Here is a 25,422-nt window from a genome sequence, read left to right as displayed (position 1 = left end):
AAGCCCTGCGTCGGGCTCTGTGCTGAGAGCTAACTCAGAGCCTGAAGTCTGCTTCAGATTCTGTGTCTCCCTCTCTCTCTGACCATCCTCTGCTCACGCCGTCTCTGTCTCTCAGATATAAATTTAAAAAACATTAAAAATTTTTTAAAAATAAAATGAAAATAGACACAAAAATAAAAATTAAAGGGATCTTAATAATGATTGTCCTAAGCCAAATAGTTATATTTGGTTGATACCCTTAAATTTGATACAATAACCCTTCCAAGTACCCAATTTCTTCTCTTCTCCAAAGACAGTACAGCTGGCCAGTGTAACTAAGTTTCATTAACATTTTGGATAGCTTTTATGCCAGCTAAATCCACAATTTAATAGATTTTCTAAATTGTGAACTTTTGCATTTGATTTAATTAACACATTATTTAACTTTAAAATACAAACAAATGTATTTATAACTGCTGGGAAAAGAGGCATAGCGAAACACATTTATCATTGAATGGATTCTTATTCATGATACAGAAATATTTATGTTTCTAGTTTTTTACATATAATATGGTATATCTCAAATGTATATGAAATAGAGTGGTATGATGAATCCTCATATGTCAATCTTTAAGCCTTAGTAATTACCAAGATACAATTTTGTTTCATCTATATCTCTGCCTCTTCACTCTCCACCCCAGATAGTTTTCAAACAAATTTTAACACTATGTAATTGTATTTCAGAAAATATGTTTAATGAAGGTTCTTTTCAGCTATTACCACAATAACATTAACACACCTAAGATTTTAATATAGAGACTTGTCTTATCAATCCATATCTAGTCATTTGCAAACAGCAAATGGTTATAAAATTTAATTGGTTGTTATGGCTTCTCAAGTATCCTTTATTTAGTATAGATTTCCTCACCCTTGTATTTTTCTAAATGTATGTTTATGGGAGAAATAATTTTATTTTAATAACATAGGCAGTCTGGCTCTTGATGTTTGCATACCAGTGGTCATTTTGCATATTCTTCTCCTGAATTGCTTGTAAATTAATGGTTAAATCCAGAACCTAGATAAATTCAAATTTAATATTTTGGCAATAATTTTGTTCAAAAATTATTTTGCCCATTACTTTGATCATATTGTCTGGTTGTCTCTCTTTTAGTGATATTCAAAATCACAGACAGTTATTTCTTTATTCCATCCATTCATGAGGACTTGGAAAATGTTAGCATTCTTATTTTGTATAATACTTTAATACTTTTATAAAGAGATAGTGTCCCAATCACATGTGGTTACCCTGAGATACAGTCTATAAAGCAGGGACAGGATAATCACTTGAATTTTTTTCTAAATTAACTTTTTTAACTATAATGAATTGTTTTCATATAGTTCTTACAATAACTAACAATTTTACTTCCATAAATGTTACTATGAACTTATGCAATGAAAATTATAGAAACCTTAATTGTATTAATTAAAATATATTAAATTCATCAGGTGCACATAGTCTATCTACATAAAACATTTAAAACTTTGATATATGCACTCTGGTGACAATAAATCTTATAAACACTCAAGTTTTATTCTTTTTTCCTCTGACAAAATGATCTGAGAGTTTTGCTTTATTCCAGTTTTCAAGATAGTGGTAAATTATTTAGGAAACTAGGACTACTGTACGTTCTTGATCTTTCAGATAAGAGTGATACACACTTTTGTCTGACATCATCATGAAGAGTTTCTACTACATAACCTAATAGTCTCGATTACTAACTATTGCTACTATGAAGCATTGACACTATTGTTCAGGTTGCAGGATAAAGCAAATAAGTAATTATGTTGGTGGTTTTTGAGAAGCTGGTTTTTGACTTGGTGCAAAGATATACTGTTAAAAGGTCACTAAGGTCAAATGAAAATTAGGTATTTTTAAAACAAGATGTAGTATCAAATGTGGTTGATAAATGTAAGGTCATAATATATATATATATATATATTTTTTTTTTTAATTTATTTCTAGGAGAGAGAGAGAGAACGTGAACAGGGGAGGATTAGAGAGAGAGAGGGAGACACAGACTCTGAAATAGGCTCCAGGCTCTGAGCTGGCAGTCAGCACAGAGCCCGACGCGGGGCTCAAACCCACGAACCGCAAGATCATGACCTAAGCGAAAGTCGGCCGCTTAACCGACTAAGCCACCCAGGCGCCCCTAAGGTCATAATATATTTTATCTTTTAAAAAACATAACCATGTTAACTTAAAAGCCCAAGATACAACAACAAGCCAGCTTGGGTACAAGATTGTAGACTGTAAATGTAATTTCTTACTAAAAGAAATCTTGGGCAAATGTACACTTCCAGACATGGAGGAGGAGATATGTGTGATTATTATTCTGTAGTATCTTACATAGCAGAAAGCAAAAATGGGATCAATGATTATTTGAATCCTGTTAGGAGAATAGGAGTCAACTTGAGGATACCTCAAAGTTCCAAAAACAAAACAAACAAAAATCTAGTCCTAAAATTATTTGAGTAATACAGAAAATATTTTTCAATTCATTGTCTTTATTTTATATTTAATCGATGTTTTAGCAACAAAATCAAATGAAGGCCACATGATTACAGCAATTATTTTTGTTATAAAGAAATGGAAGCCATAAATAAATACTGGAAAACAATAATTTAATTAGGTAGACATGAGAAAATAATTTTCCATGACCCATGTCATTTACATGAATGAATCATAATAGTTCCGTTAAATGTCTTGGCCGTATAGTAGCAAATAAGTGCAAAACCTTTAGTGAACAATATTTTAACGCACATAAATATACCAGTGGATCCAAATGCAGTGTTTCAGGATTAATCTGTCTATACTTAATGAATCTTCAATCCAAACTAAACCTCAAGCTCTAGTTAGAACGTAGTTCACTATTAAGGCATGCCAGTGAAATTAAGGGTATCCATGAAAATAAATGCATAGGAGCTATTTCTTTTTTTTTTTTTTTAAATGTTTTATTTATTTCTAGGAGAGATAGAGAGAGACAGCGCTAGCAGGGGAGTGTCAGAGAGAGAGGGAGTCACAGATTGAAACAGGCTCCAGGCTCTGAGCTGGCAGTCAGCACAGAGCCCGACGCGGGGCTCGAACCCACGAACCGCGAGATCATGACCCAAGCGAAAGTCGGACGCTTATCCGACTAAGCCACCCGGGCGCCCCATGCATAGGAGCTATTTCTGTCCATTTAAAAATATATCCTAAATTCAAAATAGGCAAAAACCAACATCCTGTTTGTATTGTTCCTCGACTTTCTTCATACCAGGCCACCTCATACTCTGCCTCAGATTCGAAAGCAAATCAACCTAACAGGATTGGAGGTCAGCACTTTACCAAAATTTATTTTTAAATAAATTGGTTTTAAGCATATTGTACCATGATCTAGACGCCACAATAGTAAGTAACCAATAGAGCAAATAGTTCTTCTTTTATAATTTTATCAAATCACGTAACATCGATACTATGACCAGCATCATGATTACTGTACTTATTTTAAGTTTTTTCTTTTGTTGTCTACACTTCTACCATAAACTATAGTATCTTTAAACGTGTAAATTGTTTATCTTTTAAAATGACTGAAGTAACTCTTTTCAGTTAAATATGTATACACACGCAAGTACACACACACACGCACACACACACAGAAAGAACCTACACAATTTTATTTCATAAACTAAATGGGAGCAGTTTGTCCTTATATTTTTAGGAAAACAAGAATAGCTATGGTCTCTTCTGCAAGAACATTGTTTTAATAAGTGCAGATATCTATAAGTAGATTTGAGTTTCTGGTAATAAACTTATATACTGGCAAAGAGATGATATATACTACTTTTAGAATGTTTTGATAAAATTCACTTTTTCAAATTAAAAAACAACTCCAAATCAGTTTTTACGTCTTGGCATTGATTGAGATAGTCTTTGATATTCTTCAACATTTTAAATACATTCCATGAAAAGCAACAACTATAATACTCTGATATTCCTTACTTGTTTCTTTAATGAGATGAGAAGTTCATTTATCAATTTCAATAATAGATACATTAGTGATGACTTTTATAAACATTCTAAACTAGTATCCTTGACTAGTTTGATAGATGCATTAGAAAACTAAGGGAAAAAAATCCAAGCCTGATTTTGTTTTTGAATTCCACTATGGATAAATGTGAATTTGATCAAATACATAAATTGTTTCATCTAATGCAACTTATGAAGTGTAAGGAACTAAACACAGTAAGTTGTTTTATCAAGTTCCCCTGAGTCTTATAGCCATGCTGTTCTATTTATGTGTTCCTAGTATAAAGAGTACAGAAGAAAAATCTTTATTATGCCTCCTCTTTGTTTTGCTATATGAGTATATTCCAGTATTCATACATAGTTGTTTAAAAATTGAAATTGATAAATTAACATTGCTATATAAAATATATTTGCCTATTGAAAAATATGTAAAGAAAAAAGTATATCCATGCAGAAACTTTTTCTATATTTCATTATTCTAAGAATTTAGATAAGCTACTCGGGACTTATTTTTACATAGGGATTCTTGAAGCTTCCCTTTGCTGGAACAAGAATGGGTAGCATCTGGGGAATACTTATGTAGAGGAAATCGGAGTCAAATATTCTTAACGTTGATAATTGAAACTCAAAAAAGAATAATATAGTTCATATTTCTCTAGAGTAAGTGATAGAGGAAAGGACATATTGGCATTCTTCTGTAAAAAAGAACTACATTAAATTACAATAAAATAATTATTACTTTGTAAGTATTTTTCTCATGAAACAAAGTTACATATATATTTTTTTCTTTTTTGACCTTTTATCAACATATTTTCATTATTGTTCTATTTCTTACTTACATGTATCTTCTTATGTTTCCAGTGACTTTCCATGACTGTTTTGAACCCCTTGACTACCTTAGTTAGAACTTTCATACTCTCTGGCTATAGGATCTTGGAACATCTTGCACACTTCAGCTGAGAAATCTTAACTTCAGGAAATTTTTTCCAGACTCCAACCACTCCCTATCCTTCTAGAGGTTGAAGATCTTTAGTTCTCTCTAATTACTTCGGCTTAGAACTACTCAAAGTGTATTATGGTCTTCGGCTTACTTTGCATGCCTCCAGAAGTGGACCATGAGCATCATCTTACTCATCTTTAGGTCCTTAGCGTTTACATCCTTAGCCTGCTCTAAATTATTGGCACATATGGCTTCTATTTGCAAAATTATTTTTTACAAAGATTCATACATAATACACTACAGAATCCAAACTTACTCCAATATATTAGTAAAAATACTGCAAACATAGTAAGTTGTCAAACTTACTGGGCTACTAGCAATATAGAAGGAAAAATTTAACAATTTTGATCTTCAGTTCCCTTCTGTCTGTAACATTTGGGAACATGGCAACAATAACACTTACTCCTAAAGTAAATCAAATTCTATGTATTTAGTAATTTCAAGTCATTAAGACTGAGTGTGACTACTTTAGATACCTCATATAAGTGAGATTGTACAGTATTTGTCTTTATATATCTGGCTTAATTTATTTCGTCTGAGATCTTTCAAGTTCATTCATGTGGTCGCAAATGTAGAATTTCTTTTCTTTAAAGGTTGAATAATATTTGTGTGTGTGTGTGTGTGTGTGTGTGTGTGTGTGTGTTTCCCTTTAAAAAAAGCGTTTATCAGTTGACAGATTGTTTCCATATCGTGGCTACTGTGAATACTGCTGTAAGAGACATGGGAGTGCAGACTCTTTTGAGATACTGGTATCATGTCCATTGGATGTACCCAGAAGTGGGATTGCTGAATCATAGACTAATTTATCTTGTTTTTAGAGGTGAGCAGGGTAAAGAAATACAAATGCTTAAGTGAGCTACAGTGAACATTTATTTCTCTATGTTTTATATATACATATGTGTTTTGGGAGACTCATTTTTTAGTTATTGAATAACTAGAAAAATATTTTAAAATATTATAAAATATTGAGAAGTAAGTATAAAATATGGAGGTATGTAATGTATATGGAGTTTAGAAATGCATCATTTTTATATTTTCATTACCTAGTCTGTAGATGGATGTTAGTTAGTTCATTGTGATTTGAACAGATCTGAATAATTATATCACCCAATTAACTTTGAACAGATCTGAATAATTGGATCACCCAATTAAGTTTGATCACCTAAGATAAAAAAAAATGCTATTTTATGGAGAATACTGATACCAGCTCTATTTTAGTATTATTTGTTTTAGTGAGAATCCCTAATTCTTTGCATTAAGGGTAACAAAAAAAACCCTAATTGATATTACCCTTAAATTGAAAGTAAGATTTAGATCATCAAGCAAAATCTGGGGTAGAAAAAAATTTCGCTTTTTGGAGTTAAGAAGTTAACCTCAGATGCCTATGGCTATGCCATTTAGGAGTTGTAAAGATCTGGTTCCAGAGCACCACTGAATATTATTTTATTTTTATTTTTATTTGGAAAGAATTTTGTTCTGCAATTAACGTGGCAATTTACATGTAAAAATCTTCTTTAAACTTTAAATTTTATAGTAATTCAGGCTGCAATTTTATTTTATTATGAAGCATATCTGGACCTGAGTGTATTTTTTAAAATAATATCCTTCAGGCACACACACACACACACACACACACACACACACACACGCATGCACACATACACACACGAACCTGGGATAGATTATTTTTTAATAAAATTATATTATTTGAAATGGTTAATGTTATTATACTTTCTTAAATTAGTCTGGGAAATAAGTAAAATATATCGTAAAAATAAGCAATTAATTATTTGGCAGAATCCTTTTACTACCAGAAATCTGTATGACAAAAGTAGAAAAAGAAATGAATTAATTCCCATGGGAATGTTCATGGAAAGCAGCAGAACACTGAAAGTCTGGATTTTCTGAGAAGGTAGCTTGTAACCAGAACGGCAAAAAGAAAATAAGAGAAGAGTGATGTATAAAGTGGAATGAAAGAGGGAAACATGTTTGTATCAATTCTCATTGACAATTCTCATTGCATCAGTAATCAGTGGCTATAACACTCTTAAGAGGAGGCTAGGGAGATATTTTATGTATGGGAACTAGATGGCAACCAATTTTCACTGTGTCTACCATCCTTCCAACTGTACTAATGATCTCCAATAGCTGACTAGGCTTTGGTGACAGGGTATTCTGTTTGATTTCATGCAGTGTTGAAGAAAGTCCACTTCAAAAGTGTAACATTTAGGGTCATAATGAACATTGGGATTAACATGTGCAATCAAAGAGAATTTTATCATTAATCTGGATCTGTAGTGTCCAATATGTCAAGCACTAGTCACTTGGTTATCAGGCATTTTGAAATGTAACTAGTCTGAATTGAAATGTATTCAATGTACAGTACAAAATAAATTTTGAAAACAGTAAAAGAAAAAGAATAAAAACTCTCAGTGCCTTTATAGATTTACATGATAAATGATAACATTTTGAATAATAAGGTTAAATAAAATATATTTCTAAAATCAATTTCACTTGTTTCTTTTTAGCTTTTTAATATGGTTACTAGCAAATTTAAGATCATATATTTGGTTTAGCTATAATTCTACTGGATTATACGGATCAAGATTTTAGACAGAAATAACTTCCCCAATGTGCTCTGACTGTTAGACATATATACAAATGAAAGTTTGTACGTAGGAGACAAGATATTATTATTAATTCAATAAATTCTCAAACCAAAGAGATTGTGATGTTTACTCAGAGGTTAAAAGTATAATTTAGGAAGGATAAACATTTTTATATTTAATATGCCAAATTGGGAAAGGAATTAATGTATTTTATGAACATTCATTATAAGGGGAGTCCAAGAAATGGCTAAATGAAATTTCTAGTGGGAAAGTAATTGTAACTCATCTTTCATAGATAATCATATTCTTAAAAAAAAGAAGTTATTTATTGATTGAGAGTCAAATGAAGATTTTGGTTCTATTCAGTTAGTAGTAATTAGATAACCTAGATTTGGTAGCTGCTGTTGTGGAATTTACAATCCTGATGATTTTGGAAAAACTGTTGATGTCTATTTTTTACCAAAAGCATGTGACACTTGCTAGTAGGACTTAAGGAATGTTATTCATCCTATAGGCTACTAAATGTCACTAAAATGCAAGACTAAGGATTTGGGAAATGTCACCTGTAAGAGATTGTCATGATGTCTTTCATATGAACTCATAACCACCAGAGCTTTTACCACCTGCTTTTGTAACAACTAATGTTTGGGATTCTAATTCTTTTCACTCAAAAGATAAGCCTCAGCTGTCAAATATTGTCTTACAATTTTTATAAAACATATCTCTTTTTTTTATCTTTTAATTTGAGTATAGTTGACACATAATGTTAGTTTAGTATCAGGTGTACAACATAGTGATCTGACCTTTCTATATATTATGCTATGCTCACTACAAGTATAACTATAATCACCATAGAACATAATTACAGTATCATTGACTATATTCTCTACACTGTGCTTTTATTCACATGATTTATTCATTCCATAACTGGAAGCCTACATTTCCCACTCCCCTTCACATATTTCCTGCCTCTCCCCGATTAGATTAATACCCTCTAGTTCCATTCATGTTGTCACAAATGGAAAGATCTCATCCTTTGATACAGCTGCATAATATTTCTGTGTGTGTGTGTGTGTGTGTGTGTATGTGTGTGTGTGTATACACCTTCTTTATCCATTCATCTGTTGATAGACTCAGGTTGCTTTCATATCTTGGCCATTTTAAATAATGCTGCAATAAACATAGGGGTGCATATATTTTTTTCAAATTAATGTTTTCCTTTTTTGGGGGAGGGTAAATAGTCATGAAATTATTGGATCATATAGTATTTCAATTTTTAATGTTTTGAGGAATCACTATGCCGTTTTCTACAGTGTTGTTATAGCAATAAACATAGGGATGCATATATTTTTTTCAAATTAGTGTTTTCCTTTTTGAGGGGAGGGTAAATAGTCATGAAATTATTGGATCATATAGTATTTCAATTTTTAATGTTTTGAGGAACCACTATGCCGTTTTCTACAGTGTTGTTATAGCCGCTGAAAGACATTTTTTTAATTCTTACACTCTTTTCTTATTATTTTTGGTTGAAGATATTTATATGTCTTCAAATTTTCAGTGGATTGTCTACACAATTTTTAAAACCAGGGAAAGAACAGATTTTAATAATATGTCTCTTCACATAGACTGAATTCAGTAAACACGATGTGCATAATAGAATAGAATCTGGTTTGTACACTTGTGAAGATTCTCCAGTAACAGTTTTATTGTTATTTTCAGTGTCCATCTCATTTTTTGACACTTAATATATAGTCAAAAGTTTTATATCATTCTGATATCCAGGATTTCTCAAGTAGGATATAACTTAGATTTTTAGAGGCACCCACAATACTGATGTTCATACAAAGAGGCTGTGCCCTTTTATGTGAATGTTTAAGAATACATTCCAGACCTGTAGGAAGGTAAAAAATAAAGAACTAACTTTTCCAGCTTGACAATTTCAGAAATCCGTCATCTGACTACTGCAAAGTAACCTTATACAAGAAAGTGAACCAATTAGCCCTGTCACTCACAGACAGCTAAGTACAAAATGGATTTAAGGTTAGAACTCGAGATAGATTTAATGCATGACTTAAACAGTATGTATTATGGTGAAGTGCTACAGGAATGAATGGAATCTTTGGCACATTTCCGACAAAGTGACTGATGATTGGCAGTGAGCTATAATGGGAATTTAGGTATGATAGAAATGGGTCAATGTTCAGTTTTGTTCCTCCACTCAAATAGAAACAAACTCTAGAAAACTGTCAGAGCTTTATTTTATTTTATTTCTCTTTTATAACTTAGTCTTAGTTTAGCCACATTGATATGGTTAGTTCAAGCCATATCAGCAGTTTGATACTAACAAACCTGGAAGAATGTGGTCTTCCTGGTAAACTGTTGTAGACTACGGGTCTGGAGTTCTCTCTTGTCCAGAGAGAGAGCTGTAATGTGAAATGTAATGTAATGTAAATGTAATGTAATGTAATGTAATGTAATGTAATGTAATGTAATGTAATGTAATGTAATGTAAATGTGAGAGAGGCTAATGTCCGGAGGAAACAAGAGCCCTGAATAAGGGTCCTTGCTCTGATTTTATTACAGTTAGAAGGTTTACAAGTGTGCACAAAGAAGCAATGAGACTGTGAACATTAATTGAAGGGTGTGAGGGATTAATGGGAATGTTGAAGATATACCTTGTTAGGGGGTTGGGTCAATACAAAACAAAGCCCTGGCCCTGGACAGGTGGGTGTTTACAGCAGGCCAGAGGAGGCACCTCTGTTTACCTAAACTGGCCCAGAGTACAAGAAAGACAGAGCAGCTACCTTAAGGTCAACAAGGCACCTTTTCTTGCTAATTAGCTCCCCTCTGGGAGTCTAATAGCTATAGGCCTGTTTACCTCTTTACCTAATTTGATCCTTCTCTCATGTGAAAGCAGCTTTGTACTATGTACTAAATTGGGGGATGTTACTGCCCTGAGTACCTAATCTTGTTTAGGTATTTTTGATACTTTCATCCTGAGGGTTTTCTATGCCTGTATCTTTGTCCTATGCTGGGGGCCTTTTTTTTTTTTTAATAGTTTATTGTCAAGTTGGTTTCTATATATAACACCCAGTGCTCATCCCCACAAGTGCCCTTATGATGGGGGCCTTTGCCATGTTTACTTAATCTTGTTTACCTAATCTTGTTTACCAAATCTTGGATGTTCATCCTGTGGCTTTCTATTTCTTTATGCCTTGTTAACCTATCTGTGCAAGCTCAGGGAATACCTAAGCTTATTCCCCAGAGCAAACTATGAAGAAACAATTTTTCTCAACATCTCTAATGAAACAAAGTATTGAATAAGACCAGAAGACCTGGATCCTAATCATAATTATTACACAAACTGTCAGTGTGATATGAAGTAACCAGAGTCATTTGTTTCCCATTAACAGAAATTTAAAAAAAAGTGAAAATGACTAAATCACCACGAAGTTTCTTCAACTTAAAAAAATAAAAAAATATCATTCTGTTTTAATTGCTTGTTTTTGTAACTCCTGTTGCTACATTAAAGAATGAACTTTCGACAAAATTGTTCATTTAGTTCAGTTTTGAGTTTAAGGCCATGAAAAGAAATTATATGAACAATGAAAATTTGGCAAACTAAAGTGTTTGCCTTTTTTCAAGAACATAATAACAAAGATATTTTTTGGAATATGAAGATTATTCATTATAGGTTACATTAGTTATTGAATCTATAATAATGTTTGACTAAGAGATATTTTGAATTATAATAAGACAATATCCGTTTTTTAAATGTTTATTGTTTGTATGTGTGTGTGAGAAAGAGAAAACACAAGCGGGGGGAGGGTCAGAGAGGGAGACTAGGAATCCAAGCAGGCTCTAGGCTTTGAGCTGTCAGCACATAGTCCCATGTGGGGCTTGTACTCATGAACTGTAAGATCACAACCTGATCTGAAGTCAGACACTTAACTGATTGAGCCACCCAGGCGCCCTGACAATATTCTTAAAGTGAAACAAACAAACAAACAAACAAAACGCTACAATATATGGGCAGGCTATATTTGGTTTTGCTTTTTTTTCACATAGCATCCTACATCATTAATTAAATCTTCAAAACAACACTCAGAATATACCAAAATACTAGTTCACTTTGAGTTACAGTTTAATTTTTTTTTTTTAATCACAAGGGGTCTGAATAATTATTTATGCAACCTAATGGCTTGGAAATCTGTTTTAGATGAGGTTTAGCTATCCCTTTTCCCATAAAACTGAAAATAATTATTTTTGAAACTTAAATGTTCAGATTTAATCAAGTTTTTAAATGAAGTATGACAAAATAACAGTATTGTAAAAATTGAAATAGAATGGTATTATCTAAATATGCTGGTTGATTGAGCAAAAAATATTATGACAATGATCATATACAGAATCTATGTTATCAGCCAACAAGAGACAGCTTCTTGAAATAAGAAATAATGAGTTTTGATAGAGAATAATAATAGTTGTATATACATATATATATGTATGTAACTGAAAGGAATGTACATATGTCCAAATTAGGTTAAAAATTAGAAGAGATATTGAAAGGTAGAAGAAAGGTTATTCATAATGAATGGAATATTTTCACTTAATTGTTTTATTGAAAATTAGTCACTGCTTTGATGTAAAGTGTTATAATATTAAAACTTTTTTTTCTGAATATCTCCAAGATCTTCTAATCTGTTCTACTATTCATGTTGTACACATTCAAGTTCATTTCTTATCCTGTGAATCATTTTCATAATTGTAATCATTCAAAACTTAAAATCACATTTTATTATTTTTTTTACTTAAAACTACTCAATAATCATTGTACATAAAGAAAAATCAAACTCCTAAATCCTTTTTTATCAGACCCTATTTCTTTCTTTAACTTCATGTCTTAACTGTGTAACATTCTAAGGTCCAATTATACTGAACACTTTTCAGTTCCCAATTATTATTCTCTATTCTGAGCAAGTAAGTACTTGCTTGTGAAACTTCTCAATCTTACGTCTTTCTTAGATTAGTCTATAAATCTTACAACCAACTTTATCAAATCATTTTGTTACATTGAATGGGAATTTAGTGTTTTTAGATAGCTAATAATTTGGGAGCTTGTTTGCTTCTCTTTTCCCCATTATTTAACCTAGTGGTTAAGTCATAATAGGTGCTAGATACAGTTAGATATAGATTAATTGTAGACATTTACTACTTTCTGATGTTGGTGTACTTTATATCATCATACATTGCCAGAGTCCAGCTCTGGTGAGGTCCAGGGGTCCCTGCGGGGTGGACGGTGTTGGCGAAGGAGGGAGAGAGAAAGCCACGAGAATCTTTCTGGTCACGAGGCAGGCATCTCTGCCCTGTTGGTTTTGGGGTCTTTATTTAAATAGGTCAAACGTTAACATGGCATCAGAAAATGGAATTTTTACAATGGATAGTTCTCTTTGATAAGATGTTATGGAAAATGTACAGAAACAGGTTTTACAGAAGTCTTCTTGCAGAACTGCCCCAATTAGAGTGAGGTTGAGTAACTAAGAAAATAACAGGGTGAAAAACAGGATAACATACACATTTTAATAGCGATAAGATTAAGTCATAGGTTTGTAGATACTCTTATCCATCCTCATCACAGCTGCCAGGGTAAGGGAAGGTGTTTGTAGAATGTAGGCCTTAAGGAAGGGGCTGCTATACACCACCAGTTAGCAAAGGTATATGTGGTAACTTTTGCTCTGCCCTTATCTATTCCTTCTCTCTAAGTTAGGCTCTTTGACTCTGGGCAACACTTGATTTTCCAGTTATATGCTTTATGGCACCAGAGAACCAAACATACCTTTAAGAGTTTAGCTCATATCATGGGGCGCCTGGGTGGCTTAGTCGGTTAAGTGTCCGACTTTCGCTTGGGTCATGATCTCGCGGTTCATGGGTTCGAGCCCCGCGTCGGGCTCTGTGCTGACTGCCAGCTCGGAGCCTGGAGCCTGTTTCAGTCTGTGACTTCCTCTCTCTCTGACCCTCCCCTGCTCACGCTCTCTCTCTCTCTCTCTCTCTTCTAGAAATAAATAAACTATATAAAAAAAAAGAAAAACATTTAAAAAAAGTATGTTATTACATCTGTATGACATTGCAGGATAGTTGAGTATGATACCTTCTATGAGCTTAAACTCATGATAAGATTGTGCAAAGATAAATAGAAATNGTCGGGCTCTGTGCTGACTGCCAGCTCGGAGCCTGGAGCCTGTTTCAGTCTGTGACTCCCTCTCTCTCTGACCCTTCCCCGCTCACGCTGTCTCTCTCTCTCTCTCTCCTAGAAATAAATAAAACATTAAAAAAAAAAAAGAGTTTAGCTCATATCCAATACATAGAATAGCCTCATCAAGTGCATTTACCTTTGTGTCTAGTTTTATGATTTCTTGAATAGCTAGGGCATGAGAGACATTTTTGGTTAGTTGATTTACATGTTGAGCTGTATTAACTTCTTGGACTAATTCAATTTTAGAAACAGTATTGTACATGTAAAGGTCAATCTTTTATGAGTAAGGGTCATTAGCCTGTTCGTAGCTCAAGGGAAAGTATGGAGGAAAACAGGACCTGACAGAGACACGATTTCTGTTCCCATAATCGAAAGAAGTTCCCACGATAAGTTCCTTCACAAGGTGCAATTATTATACCAGGGCCAGAATAAGGGGACAAGTCGCTCCCAACACCGATCAACAAGGTACCTTGGAGGCTGTATTCAAGCAGAAATAATTGAGTAGGGGTGGATATCGGTCGTCATCTGATTGGCAAGAGACCGTGCAAACTTGCTTTAACCTCACCAGGAGCCCTCTTGACTAGTGGGCTCAGAATGGCTCCTAACAATACATAAAGTAAGGGAAAGTGACTGAACAAGTAGTGATGGTAATATAATACATAACATATAAGGAAATATTTTCTATTATAGATCAATGTATATTTTATTCAGATGTACATGTGCATGCATTTATTATTTTATATTCCTTATAGTCAAACATGATTGAAATATATATGTATCCTAGTCTAAAATGAGACAAGGTAGATCCACTGATTATCTTTATCATTTTGCTAAAATTTTTTTAGCTAAAATGTATAACAGATATGCTATTTTGAGCTGATTAAAATAATCTGGATATATAATGAAATCTAAATTTTATCAGCAAATTTAGGCTAAAATCCAGATGCAATTACTTAACTAGTCAATAGTAGGCATGACTATTAATTTTAATATATAAATGAGCTAGAGAGGAAGTAGTAAATTTGACAACAAAGAATATATCATATATAAATAGGATGCTTTTAGATTTTGACTTTTAAAGTTATAAAATTTTGTTTTTAATTTTAAAGTTATAAAACATTGTTTCTATATTTAATATAACTTTACTGGATTCAAAAAGGCCTACCTGGTATGATCTGCTACATGTATGTTTCCAATATGATTAAGAGTATAAAAATGAACATTGCAGGATATACAAGTAACTATAAAATGTGCATTGTTAACAGTTACTTTATTCCCATTATATTCACATTAATGGTATGAGCATTTTCCTGAGATTCAGGCCATTTGTCTCCTAAACATAGAAGTAAACTTTTTATCTTTCTAGTTCTAATCATAGAGAGTGTTAATTATAGAAAATGTTAATTAAATGGCTTTTATAATTTACATCTTATCCAGTAAGATGCTTGTACATTCTCTGCTTCTAATAATTTAAACTGAAAAAAATTTTAAGTGCCTTTATCTTGCTGTATTTGTTTTTTCAAAGCACTCATCAAATTTTTCTTGACCTTTGGGTATGTCAACTAAATAATTGTATGCCAAAATTTCAGGTAGATGTTCTGACATATTTTCTGAACTCTAGCTTGGCTGTGTTTATTCATGCTAGCTTTTTAGTCAGCATGCCTCCAAATATGCATTCCCACGATGTCAGGGAAGATGGCATAGATATCATCAAGGTATGTTATGACTGCAGAATGTGAACTATTGTTCTCATGCTGCTGAGAAGTGACATTCAAAATATGTATTATTCATTCCTCACAATGAGCAGATTTAATTATATATTTTGATTCAACATTTCAAATGGATTAAAGTGGAACAGTATTCCTTAAGTATGGGATTTAGCCTTGAAAATCCTGATGTGATGAACTCACTTCATTATATGTGAACACATACTTATTGCATAATCTCTAATTCTCCTGTTTAAAAACATAAATGAAAAAATCTAAAATAACCCTTTGAAAATCCACAGCAATACATACAAATATATTTGTTAATGCGTTAGAGTATAGGTTCATTCTTTTCATATCACCTTCTATCTTTAGCCCAAAGGTGAAGAGATAAATCTTCATTACCACCGTACAGTGTTGTTTTGTTTTCTTTTTAAATCTGACGTTATAAACTTGATACTTTAAGTATACCAGCATATCTAAAAATAGATGAGAATTTCTTTCTTCTCTCTAAATGTAAGGAAAAGTTATTGGGAAGATTTTGTCTTTCTGATGAAACAGCATTATAAAAAGAAACATTTTTGGGAACTGTCACAATTGATATCTTCTTTTTCTTCTTGAAAACCATAATTTGAAATTAAAAATGCTACTAAGAGTGCACATAGTCTAACCAGAATTTTATTTAAAATATCAGAAAATCTACCTATAAATTTTAAATTATTCAGTTGATACACTTTAATATTAGTCAAACCTTAAAGATACCCGGAGACACAAATTAAGCAGGAGAAAAGCACTAAAACATTTTTGTTTAATAGATTAACATAGCATTAATTAATTTCCTCACCTGAATAAAATCCACATGGAAATTTCCCTGAAGTAAGACATATATCACATCTTTCATTATGAGAACTGTGTTTAAAAATGTTTTATCAAGGGGAGCTGGGTAATTCAGTCAATTAAGCATCTGACTCTCGATTTTGGCTCAGGTCGTGATCTCACAGTGTCATGAGTTCAGGTCCCACAGTTGGGTTTTATGCTGGCAGCATGGAGCCTGCTTGGGATTCTCTCAATCTCTCAGTCTCTTTCTCTCTCTCTGTGCCCTTCCCCAATCTGTGCTATCTCTGTCTCTCTCAAAATAAATAAATAAACTTAAAAATGTTTTATCAATAGCTTAAGACTGATGACTTTTTCTACATATTATTTTAATTATTTTAATGCTTAATATATGTTCTTTATTATTCTTATTATTGTTATTTTTATTATAATCAAATACATACTTTTTGCTAGACATTATGATTTTTTATATCTTTCCAACTATGCCTGTAGGCATTACCATAAGTATTTTAGTCTTTTTTAAATGTTTGTTTATTTATTTATTAGAGAGAGAGAGAGAGAGAGAGAGACAGTGGGGAAGGAGCAGAAAGAGAGAGTAGGAGAAAGAATCCTAAGCAGGCTTTCTTGGTGAAAGCAAGAGTTTGATGCTTAACCAACTGAGCCACCCAGGTACCCCTGGGTGCATACATATTTTTGCATCATATATCATGAATTACTGTAAGATTTTTTCAAAAATTTAGATATGCTATTAATTAAAAATTCAGCATTTTCCATTGCAATTTAAAATATTTTATATATTCACACATTGACTTAAAATGTATTTTTCCAGAAAAAACAGGCAAAGCATTTCTTTAATAACATAACTTTTAAATTCTATTGCTTTTCTATATAAATTTTAAGCTTTTCATGATTTTGCACATCCCTAATTTCTTTTTATAACCAATATTGTTGTAACAAAGTTGAGAGGAGCACAGTTAGTGATACAGAGAATGAATCCCTGAGGAAAATGTGATTCAATTTCATGCTTGAATGTTTACCGAACAACTAACTTTTAAATAAGGAGAGGTTTAAAATGGTTCAAATGTTAAAAAAAATAATCATATCTCAAAGTAAAAGGTAATTGAAAGGGAAGTGTATCGTCCTTAATCAGGTTTTTTTTTTTTTTTTGGCAACATTAGTGGGATATAGTTATAGTTATTTTCTTAAAACTTTCTTCCTCTAAAATATATCTTAACAAGTATTTTCAAAAACATTGAATACAGGAAACAATAGACTTTATATAATGTCACATCTTCCATATTCCATTTACATACTTGGTTCTTTCTATTTACATGTTGTTTTCACTGCCACCTACTTTTCTCCTCTCTCCTCTCTACCGTAAATATATCAGCAATATCAATCTTCTGAAGGATTATTGGAATAAAAACTCAGAAATCGAAAAAAAGCACTTTAGTGTAAGAAAAGGTTTGTGAATGTCTAGGACAATAATGTCTAGGAGTGCCTGGGTGGTTTGGTTGATTGAGTGTCCAAGTAGATTTCAGCTCAGGTCAAGGTTTCAGGGTGGTGGGATTGAGCCTCGCATCAGGCTCCATGCCTGCTCAAGATTCTCCATCTCCCTCTCTCTCTGCTCCTCCCCTGCTCCTGTGCTTTCTCTCTCTCTCTCTCTCTGTTTCAAATTTAAAAAGAAAGAAATAAAAAGAAAGATGGTTAAATAAACCACCCTAGCCAGACAGTGATGTTTTAAATGATTATAATACTAATTTTAAATTTGAATGTGTGAAATTGTCTTCTCTCTTTAAAGAGTGAGGGCTTTGGAAAACTTTTAAGGAGTTTGATGTTAAACATTTTCTTGATGTTTTGTGCAAATTATTTCCCATTATTTTATTGCAGAGAGTGAAAATGATCAAGCTGATTTTTTTTTTTTTTTACTTTTTCCATTGGAGGGAAATTAGGATAAACTTAACAAATTTGGGGGACATTTGTTATTTCTACTTCATACAAAGGCTTTGTCAACATAATAGTAAAGTGATTATGCCTTGAAATTAATAGATTTATTTAGGAAATAATTATAAGAAGAACTTCTTACTAACATAATTTTACAGCTTCTCAAAGTAGGTCTCTTACAAAGCTTGTGAATTATGCAAGATATTTTGTACACCACTTTACTGATTAGGAAATAGAGGCAAAAATATGTAATTGAATTATTCATGGCTATGCATTTAGTAACTTTCAGGAAAAAAGAATAACTTGACCACAGTCATCTAAGGACCATAGATTGCATTCATTCATTCATTAAACTAAATAATTTTCATCTTTTTTTTATGTTTTATTTATTTCCGAGAGAGAGAGAGAGATAGGCAGTGTGAGCAGGGGAGGGTCAGAGAGAGAGGGAGATACAGAATCTGAAATAGGCTCCAGGCTCTGAGCTGTCAGCACAGAGCCCGACCCGGGGCTCAAACCCAAGAACCATGAGATGATGACGTGAGCCAAGTCGGACGCTCAACCGACTGAGGCACCCAGGTGCCCCTAAATAATTTTCATCTTAAAACTAATAAATTCCTTATTAATTAGCTCTCTTCTTTTATTTTACTTTAGCATCTTGATATTATCTTCCACATAGTATTTGCTAAACATTAAATAAGAATAAAAGTACTAGGTGTTAAATGCTCATAAGAGTTACTGGCACATAATAAAAGAATATGTACTTACATTATTATGTTTTATAATATTATATTATAATGTTAATTATATTATGTGTTATATATTATATATCATCTGATGAATAGAAATATTTATTGTTCTTAAAATTTATAATGATATATTTCACATAGAAATAATAAACCACAGGTCCACAAAGAAACATTCATTTCAGACAGCTTTATGGAGGATTTGTGTTTACATAAGCTTTGAGAGACAAGCAAAATCTTTTTTGGTAGGAAATATTGCCTAACTAAAAGTACAATAATAATTACGAGCTTAGGCTGCATACTATAACTTAGTTTAGTCAAATAAAAATATTGACAAGCAAAGCTGATTCATCTCTTTCAAATCACTTAAAAGACAATTAGTCAAATGTAAGGGTTTTTAATTTACAGTTATTGGCTTTAACTTTATGATTCACAACCTTTTGTCAATATCAGTACTTAGGTTTTGCAGAGTTAATAATTCTGTTATCTTTAACAATTATAAATGGGATTTCTTTTCCATAAATGTAATATTTGGGGGTATTTTTTATAGATTGTCTTTGAATTTCCAAGTAATTATGAAAAGTAAGTATAAAACTGGCATTTTAAATTTACTCACCCATTTAATGGAAATACAGTAATTTTTCTTGCCTAAGTATAATCATAGTTTTTTTATATGCCTAAATGGCAAAATAAAATATAGAATAATATACCATTATACAAATGTAGTTAAAATAAAACTAGTCCCAAATTATATTATTTAGAAATTTTCCTTGCAAAATCATTTTTAAACAATAAGAAAATTAACTGTGAACCAGCTTTATTTTGTTATGTATATTCTAGTTCTTTTTGCCAATACTTTTTTTCTGTCAACCTGTATTTGCCTTTTGTTGACTTTTACCCTCTTTCCAGTTGCTTGAGAGCTGAAATAATTTTGGTGGCATGTTTCATTTTTTGGTATGATTTTGCACAGTAAAATTGTTGGAACACTGGCAAAATTGCTTGCTAAAGCTGAAAACTGTCACCTAAAATTGACATCCAGGCAAGATTTTATGAGTGCTTTTAGCACTGGGAAAATTAAAAACAAACCAAAAAAAAGGTATTCATAATAATATGATAAATTTCTCAATATCAGCCCTGAATTCAGGACTTTTTACTCAGAACATTTTTCCTATCGAAAATAGCTATTTAGTAAGTTTGAATGACAATTATTCTTGAGTTTGTCCTTAAAACCACACTCAAAGTTTTGGCTTTTACAGTCTTAATTATAACACCAACTTGGTAGTATGAGTATTCCTCTGTTGAGAGTATCAGGAAAAATTAAGAGACAAAAAATTAAAGAAACTAAAATTTTACTCAAAGGGTATTTGTGATTATAAATGGCTTTCCAGAACTATACATGTGAATAGGTAAATACTAACTATATGTAAATATATATAATTTTTCAGCTATTGATAAATGTTATCTCTACCCTATATGTTGAAAAGAGGGATAAGATGTTTATTGTTTTAAATCTAAATACACTAATAAATTTCAGAAAAAAACTAATAATCGCATCAGAATCTGTTCATTTTTCACTTTCTATTATCAGATTCTACATTTATTATCTTTGGGCACATTTAATATATATGAATTGAAGAAATTTATGTGAAAATATTTATTTACCATAAGATTTATGGTATTAAAACTACACTTAAAGTCATATATTCATTATTAGAGTTCAGATAAATGTAAAAGTTGTATAAATGTGAATTTAAATTTAATGATTTTTTTCATTTTTATTTCACTTATTTATTTAAATCATGTTAGTTAACATATAGTGTAGTACTGAATTCAGGAGTAGAACTCCATGATTCATCACTAACATTTAACACCAAGTGCTCATACCAGCAAGTGCCTACTTAATGCGCATAACCCATTTAGCCTATTTTCACCTATTTTCCCACCCACCTCCCCTCCAGAAAACCTCAGTGTGTTCTCTATAGTTAAGATCTATGAAGGTTTGCTTCCCTATATTTTTATCTTATTTTTCCTTCCCTTCTCCTATGTTCATCTGTTCTGTTTAGTAAATTACACATATGAGTGAAATCATATTTGTCTATCTCTGATTGATTTATTTCTCTTAGAATAATATAATCTAGTTCCATCCACATTGTTGCAAATGTCAAGATTTCTTTCTTTTTCATTGACAAGTAGTATTCCATTGTGTGTGTATATCACCTCTTCTTTATCCATTCATCAGTCAGTGGGCATTTGGGCTCTTTCCATAATTTGGCCATTGTTGATAACACTGCTATAAACATTGGGGTGCATGTGCCCCTTTGAATTAATATTTTTGTATTCTTTGGATAAATATTTAGTAGTGCAATTGCTGGGTTGTAAGGCAGTTATATTTTTAACTTTTTGAAGGACCTCCAAACTGTTTTCCAGAGTGGCTGAACCAATTTGCATTTCCACCAACAGTGTAAAAGTGTTCCCCATTCTTCACATCCTCACCAATATCTTTTGTTTACTGATTTGTTCATTGTTGTTAGCCATTCTCACTGGTGTGAGGTGGTATCTCAATGCAGTTTTGATATGTATTTCTCGGATGATGCATGATGTTGAGCATCTTTTCATGTGTCTATTAGCCATTTGGATGTCTTTTTTGGAAAATTATCTATTTATGTCTGTTATCTTCACTGGATTATTTGGTTTTTTGGGTGTTGAGTTAGATAAGTTCTTTATAGATTTTGAATACTAACGCTTTATCTGATATGTCATTTGCAAATAACTTCTCCCATTCTGTTGGTTTCCTGTTAGTTTTGCTGATCGTTTCCTTCACCGGGCAGAAGCTTTTTATTTTGATGAGGTCCTAATAGTTCATCTCTGCTTTTGTTTCCCCAGCTTTTGGGGACCTGTAAAAAGTTGCTGCAGCCATGGTAAAAAAATTTTGATGGATACCTGTAAGATTTTGGTGGGTTCCTGTCTCACATTAGGTCTTTCATCCATTTTGAATGTATATTTGTGTCTGGTGTAAGAAAGTGGTCCAATTTCATTTTTCAGCATGTCGTTGTCCAGTTTTTCAGGACCATTTGCTAAAAAGACTGTTTTCTTTCCATTAGATATTCCTTCCTGCTTTATTGAAGATTAGTTGGACATACATTTTTGGGCCCACTGCTGGGTTATATATACTGTGCCATTGATCTATGTCTCTGTTTTTGTGTCATTACCACACTATCTTGATGATTACAGCTTTGTAATACAACTTGATGTCCTGATCTGTGATACCTCCAGCTTTGGTTTTCTTTTTCAATATTACTTTGGCTATTCTGTTTTTTTTCTGTTTCCATGAAAATTTTAGAATTGTGTGTTCTAGCTCTATGAAGAATGCTGGTGTTATTTTGATAGAGATTGCATTGAATGTGTAGTTTACTTTGAGTAATAACCAACATTTTAACAATATTTGTTCTTCCAATCAATCAGGGAAATATTCCACTTTTATAACTCTGGTGTAAGATATAACTTCCCTTAACAATCTTGGCATTAAAAATGTATATGTAGAATATTATATAGAAAAAATGTTCTGTAAAACATTTAACTCAAAAAAATAACCATTAAGCCTAACGTAAGACTTTAAGTCAAGGTTACAAAATGCAACCAAATGTAAGAATTTCATAATAACACATTTTTTGTCACTGGACATGACTTTAAATGGAATTAACATGCACTGTCCATATATTTTAATAAAAGTTGGTTTAAACATATACAAAAGACTTTTAAATTAGATTGAAATATAACAGAGGAGAATAATTATCTCCACCACCCCAAAACATGCCAAGAAAATACTAATATTTTTCATACATCTTCCAACTTCATTTAAAATATGCTTCTCTGGAATGTGGGGGGCTGAACTGTTCTCACTCAGTGGAAGATTCAAATACCTTCTTTTACTTCGAGGAGGAAAAATTAAAGTGAATAGAATAGGAAGCTTGATACTGAAACTGAGAGACAGGGATCTCTAAAGTTGAGAAATTTAGGTGGCATGATGTCTCTATGCATTAACTTCAGAATAATCCAGCCTACATAATGGTAGTTATAGCAGAAAGTATGCTTCCACAAAAGAAAAAGGTATGCTAGAAAATGAAGGCTTCTAAGAGGAATAATTTTGTTTCCTATTTTAAATTAGGAAGATATATCATCAAACTAGTGCTTGGTATATATTTAAGCAATTATGAACTTCATTAATTGAAAATAATATTTTATAACCCATAATCTCAAGTGAATTTAATCACAGAACTCTTTTCACAACAACACACAAACACATAAACATGTATATACACAAACACACATCTATACTAAAATCCAGTCCATCAGGTGACTGTTCATATCTATGTAGCACTATACACATAAGCACAAATAGAAACAAAATTCTAAGGAACATGGAATATTATTGGGAGATGGAATAATCTCATATTGTGGAGTACAAACTGTAATTTATTTATTAGCAAATAATGTATAAATATTAGTTGCTAAAGTGTTTAAAAATATTATTTGAGCCCACCTCGGCAGCACATATACTAAAAATATGATTTGGAAGTATTCCATCTAATTCAAAGTTTAAGATACTAAATATTAATATAAGATTAAATAAAGATCTAATTTAGCAAAATGTACCTTACAATCATTGAATTAAAAATAGAGAATTAATTCATTTTTTAAAAAACATACTATGCATGTAAAACACAATTTTAAAAAGTACTAAATTAATATAATTACATCTATCTGGATAAATTTGTTTACTGGCTTTATCTTAAGGTTTACTCATCAGAAGCTTATTATTACATAGAAAATATTATCTTACATTTTCTTGAGGGAAACGTGTGCCTTTTAATTATAATTAATCCAATCTAACTCAAATAATGAAAAATCTAAATATTGCTATAATTATTATTTAGGTGTAGTATTTGACAAACCTTTTCTTTACCTTGCAGCCTAAAGTACGGTTCAGATGACTTCATAACTATCTCTATGATAGAGTAAGTTTATTATTATTAACATTTATGTCAATACATATTTTTCGTTTTTTAGTGTGATAATTTTTCATTTGTCAGCTATTATAGAAATGTTAATAGAACATGTGTGTAAGCCACTAAGCACTTTTATTTTCTATTAATTTTAGGACTGTCTGCAATATTAAATTGAAATGCATTTATTAAATCAATAATCACTATATTGTCAATTTCATATCCTCTCAATTTCATCATTTACTTAGAATAAATGACTAAGAACCATAAGTAACATATTTCTCTCTTAAGTGGTATGACGATATTTATTTTTATATTATTTTATGTATCTAAATTTAGTTATTAATATTAGAAAGTGTCAGTATATGTTATACATACCTTATACATATACATTTTTTGGTTAGCTCAATTTTATCCATAAATGGGGATGGGGAAATGTGTTGTTGCAGTCATTCTTCTTGTAACTACCGTATTTGATTCAAGGAAAAAACTTAACCCTCTTTCTTTCAGGAAAAAATAAAAAAGACATATGAAGTAGTGCTTTTCTGCTTACCTATTGCCTTTACCATTGTTTATCAACTTCTGCATTATTGACATTTGTTGTGAGGGTTGTTCCGTTTCTTGTTGGATTGGCAGTATCTCTGGGCTCTATTCACTAGATAAAGTCAAACCCCCAGTCATGATAATAAGAAAAATTCTCCAGACATTTTGTGTACTCCCTGGGGGCACAATCACCCCTTTAACTTGTCTACAAGTAAATACAGGGCATTGTTAATAAAAATACTGTAATGCAATTATCCCATTGCCATATATTACCAGATTCTTCACTAATGTAAAATAAAATAAAGCACAGTGTCATTTTAACAAGTAACAATAGGATGGAGTATAGCCTGGGAGTCTGATTCTTATCTTCAGTTAAAATATCAAAGTAAATGGGAAAAAAATGAAATGGAGGAAATTAAAAGTGTTTTTTTCCTTTCTCAGTGCATTTTTAAACTGTGTTAAAAAATGACAATTTATATATTTTCTGAAGTATGTTGTTTTCAGTCTTCTACATTTTCATGTTATATCAATTAGACACAGTTTTTTTTTTCTCTTGAATTGTGACTAAGATTTGGTTAATTTTTTTTGATAAATCAGAGTGGTTGATCCTCCCAAATGCATAAGGCATTTTCTGGGTTAGAGTGTCAAAGCCCTTTTAGGTATAAAAAAAATATACCTTTTATGGGGCGACTGGTTGGATCGGTCGGGTAAGTCTCTGACTTCGGCTTAGGTCATGATCTCA

General features: G+C 31.9%; 1 long non-coding RNA gene across 1 annotated transcript in view; it reads left to right on the top strand.

Moving 5' to 3' along the window:
* The window catches only part of LOC120242497, an 82,205-nt gene extending 58,054 nt beyond the window's left edge, over positions 1-24,151 (top strand). Inside the window, exon 3 of the long non-coding RNA XR_005531095.1 lies at positions 24,105-24,151. This is a non-coding gene — a long non-coding RNA (uncharacterized LOC120242497). The remainder of the gene's footprint in view (positions 1-24,104) is intronic.
* Positions 24,152-25,422: the final 1,271 nt, after the last annotated feature.

The sequence above is a fragment of the Hyaena hyaena genome, unplaced genomic scaffold, assembly GCF_003009895.1.
Source record: "Hyaena hyaena isolate Hyena2069 unplaced genomic scaffold, ASM300989v1 scaffold_309, whole genome shotgun sequence".
Classification (NCBI taxonomy): domain Eukaryota; kingdom Metazoa; phylum Chordata; class Mammalia; order Carnivora; family Hyaenidae; genus Hyaena; species Hyaena hyaena.
Note: the sequence above shows the minus strand (reverse complement) of the source record. Positions and strands in the feature narration are given on the sequence as shown.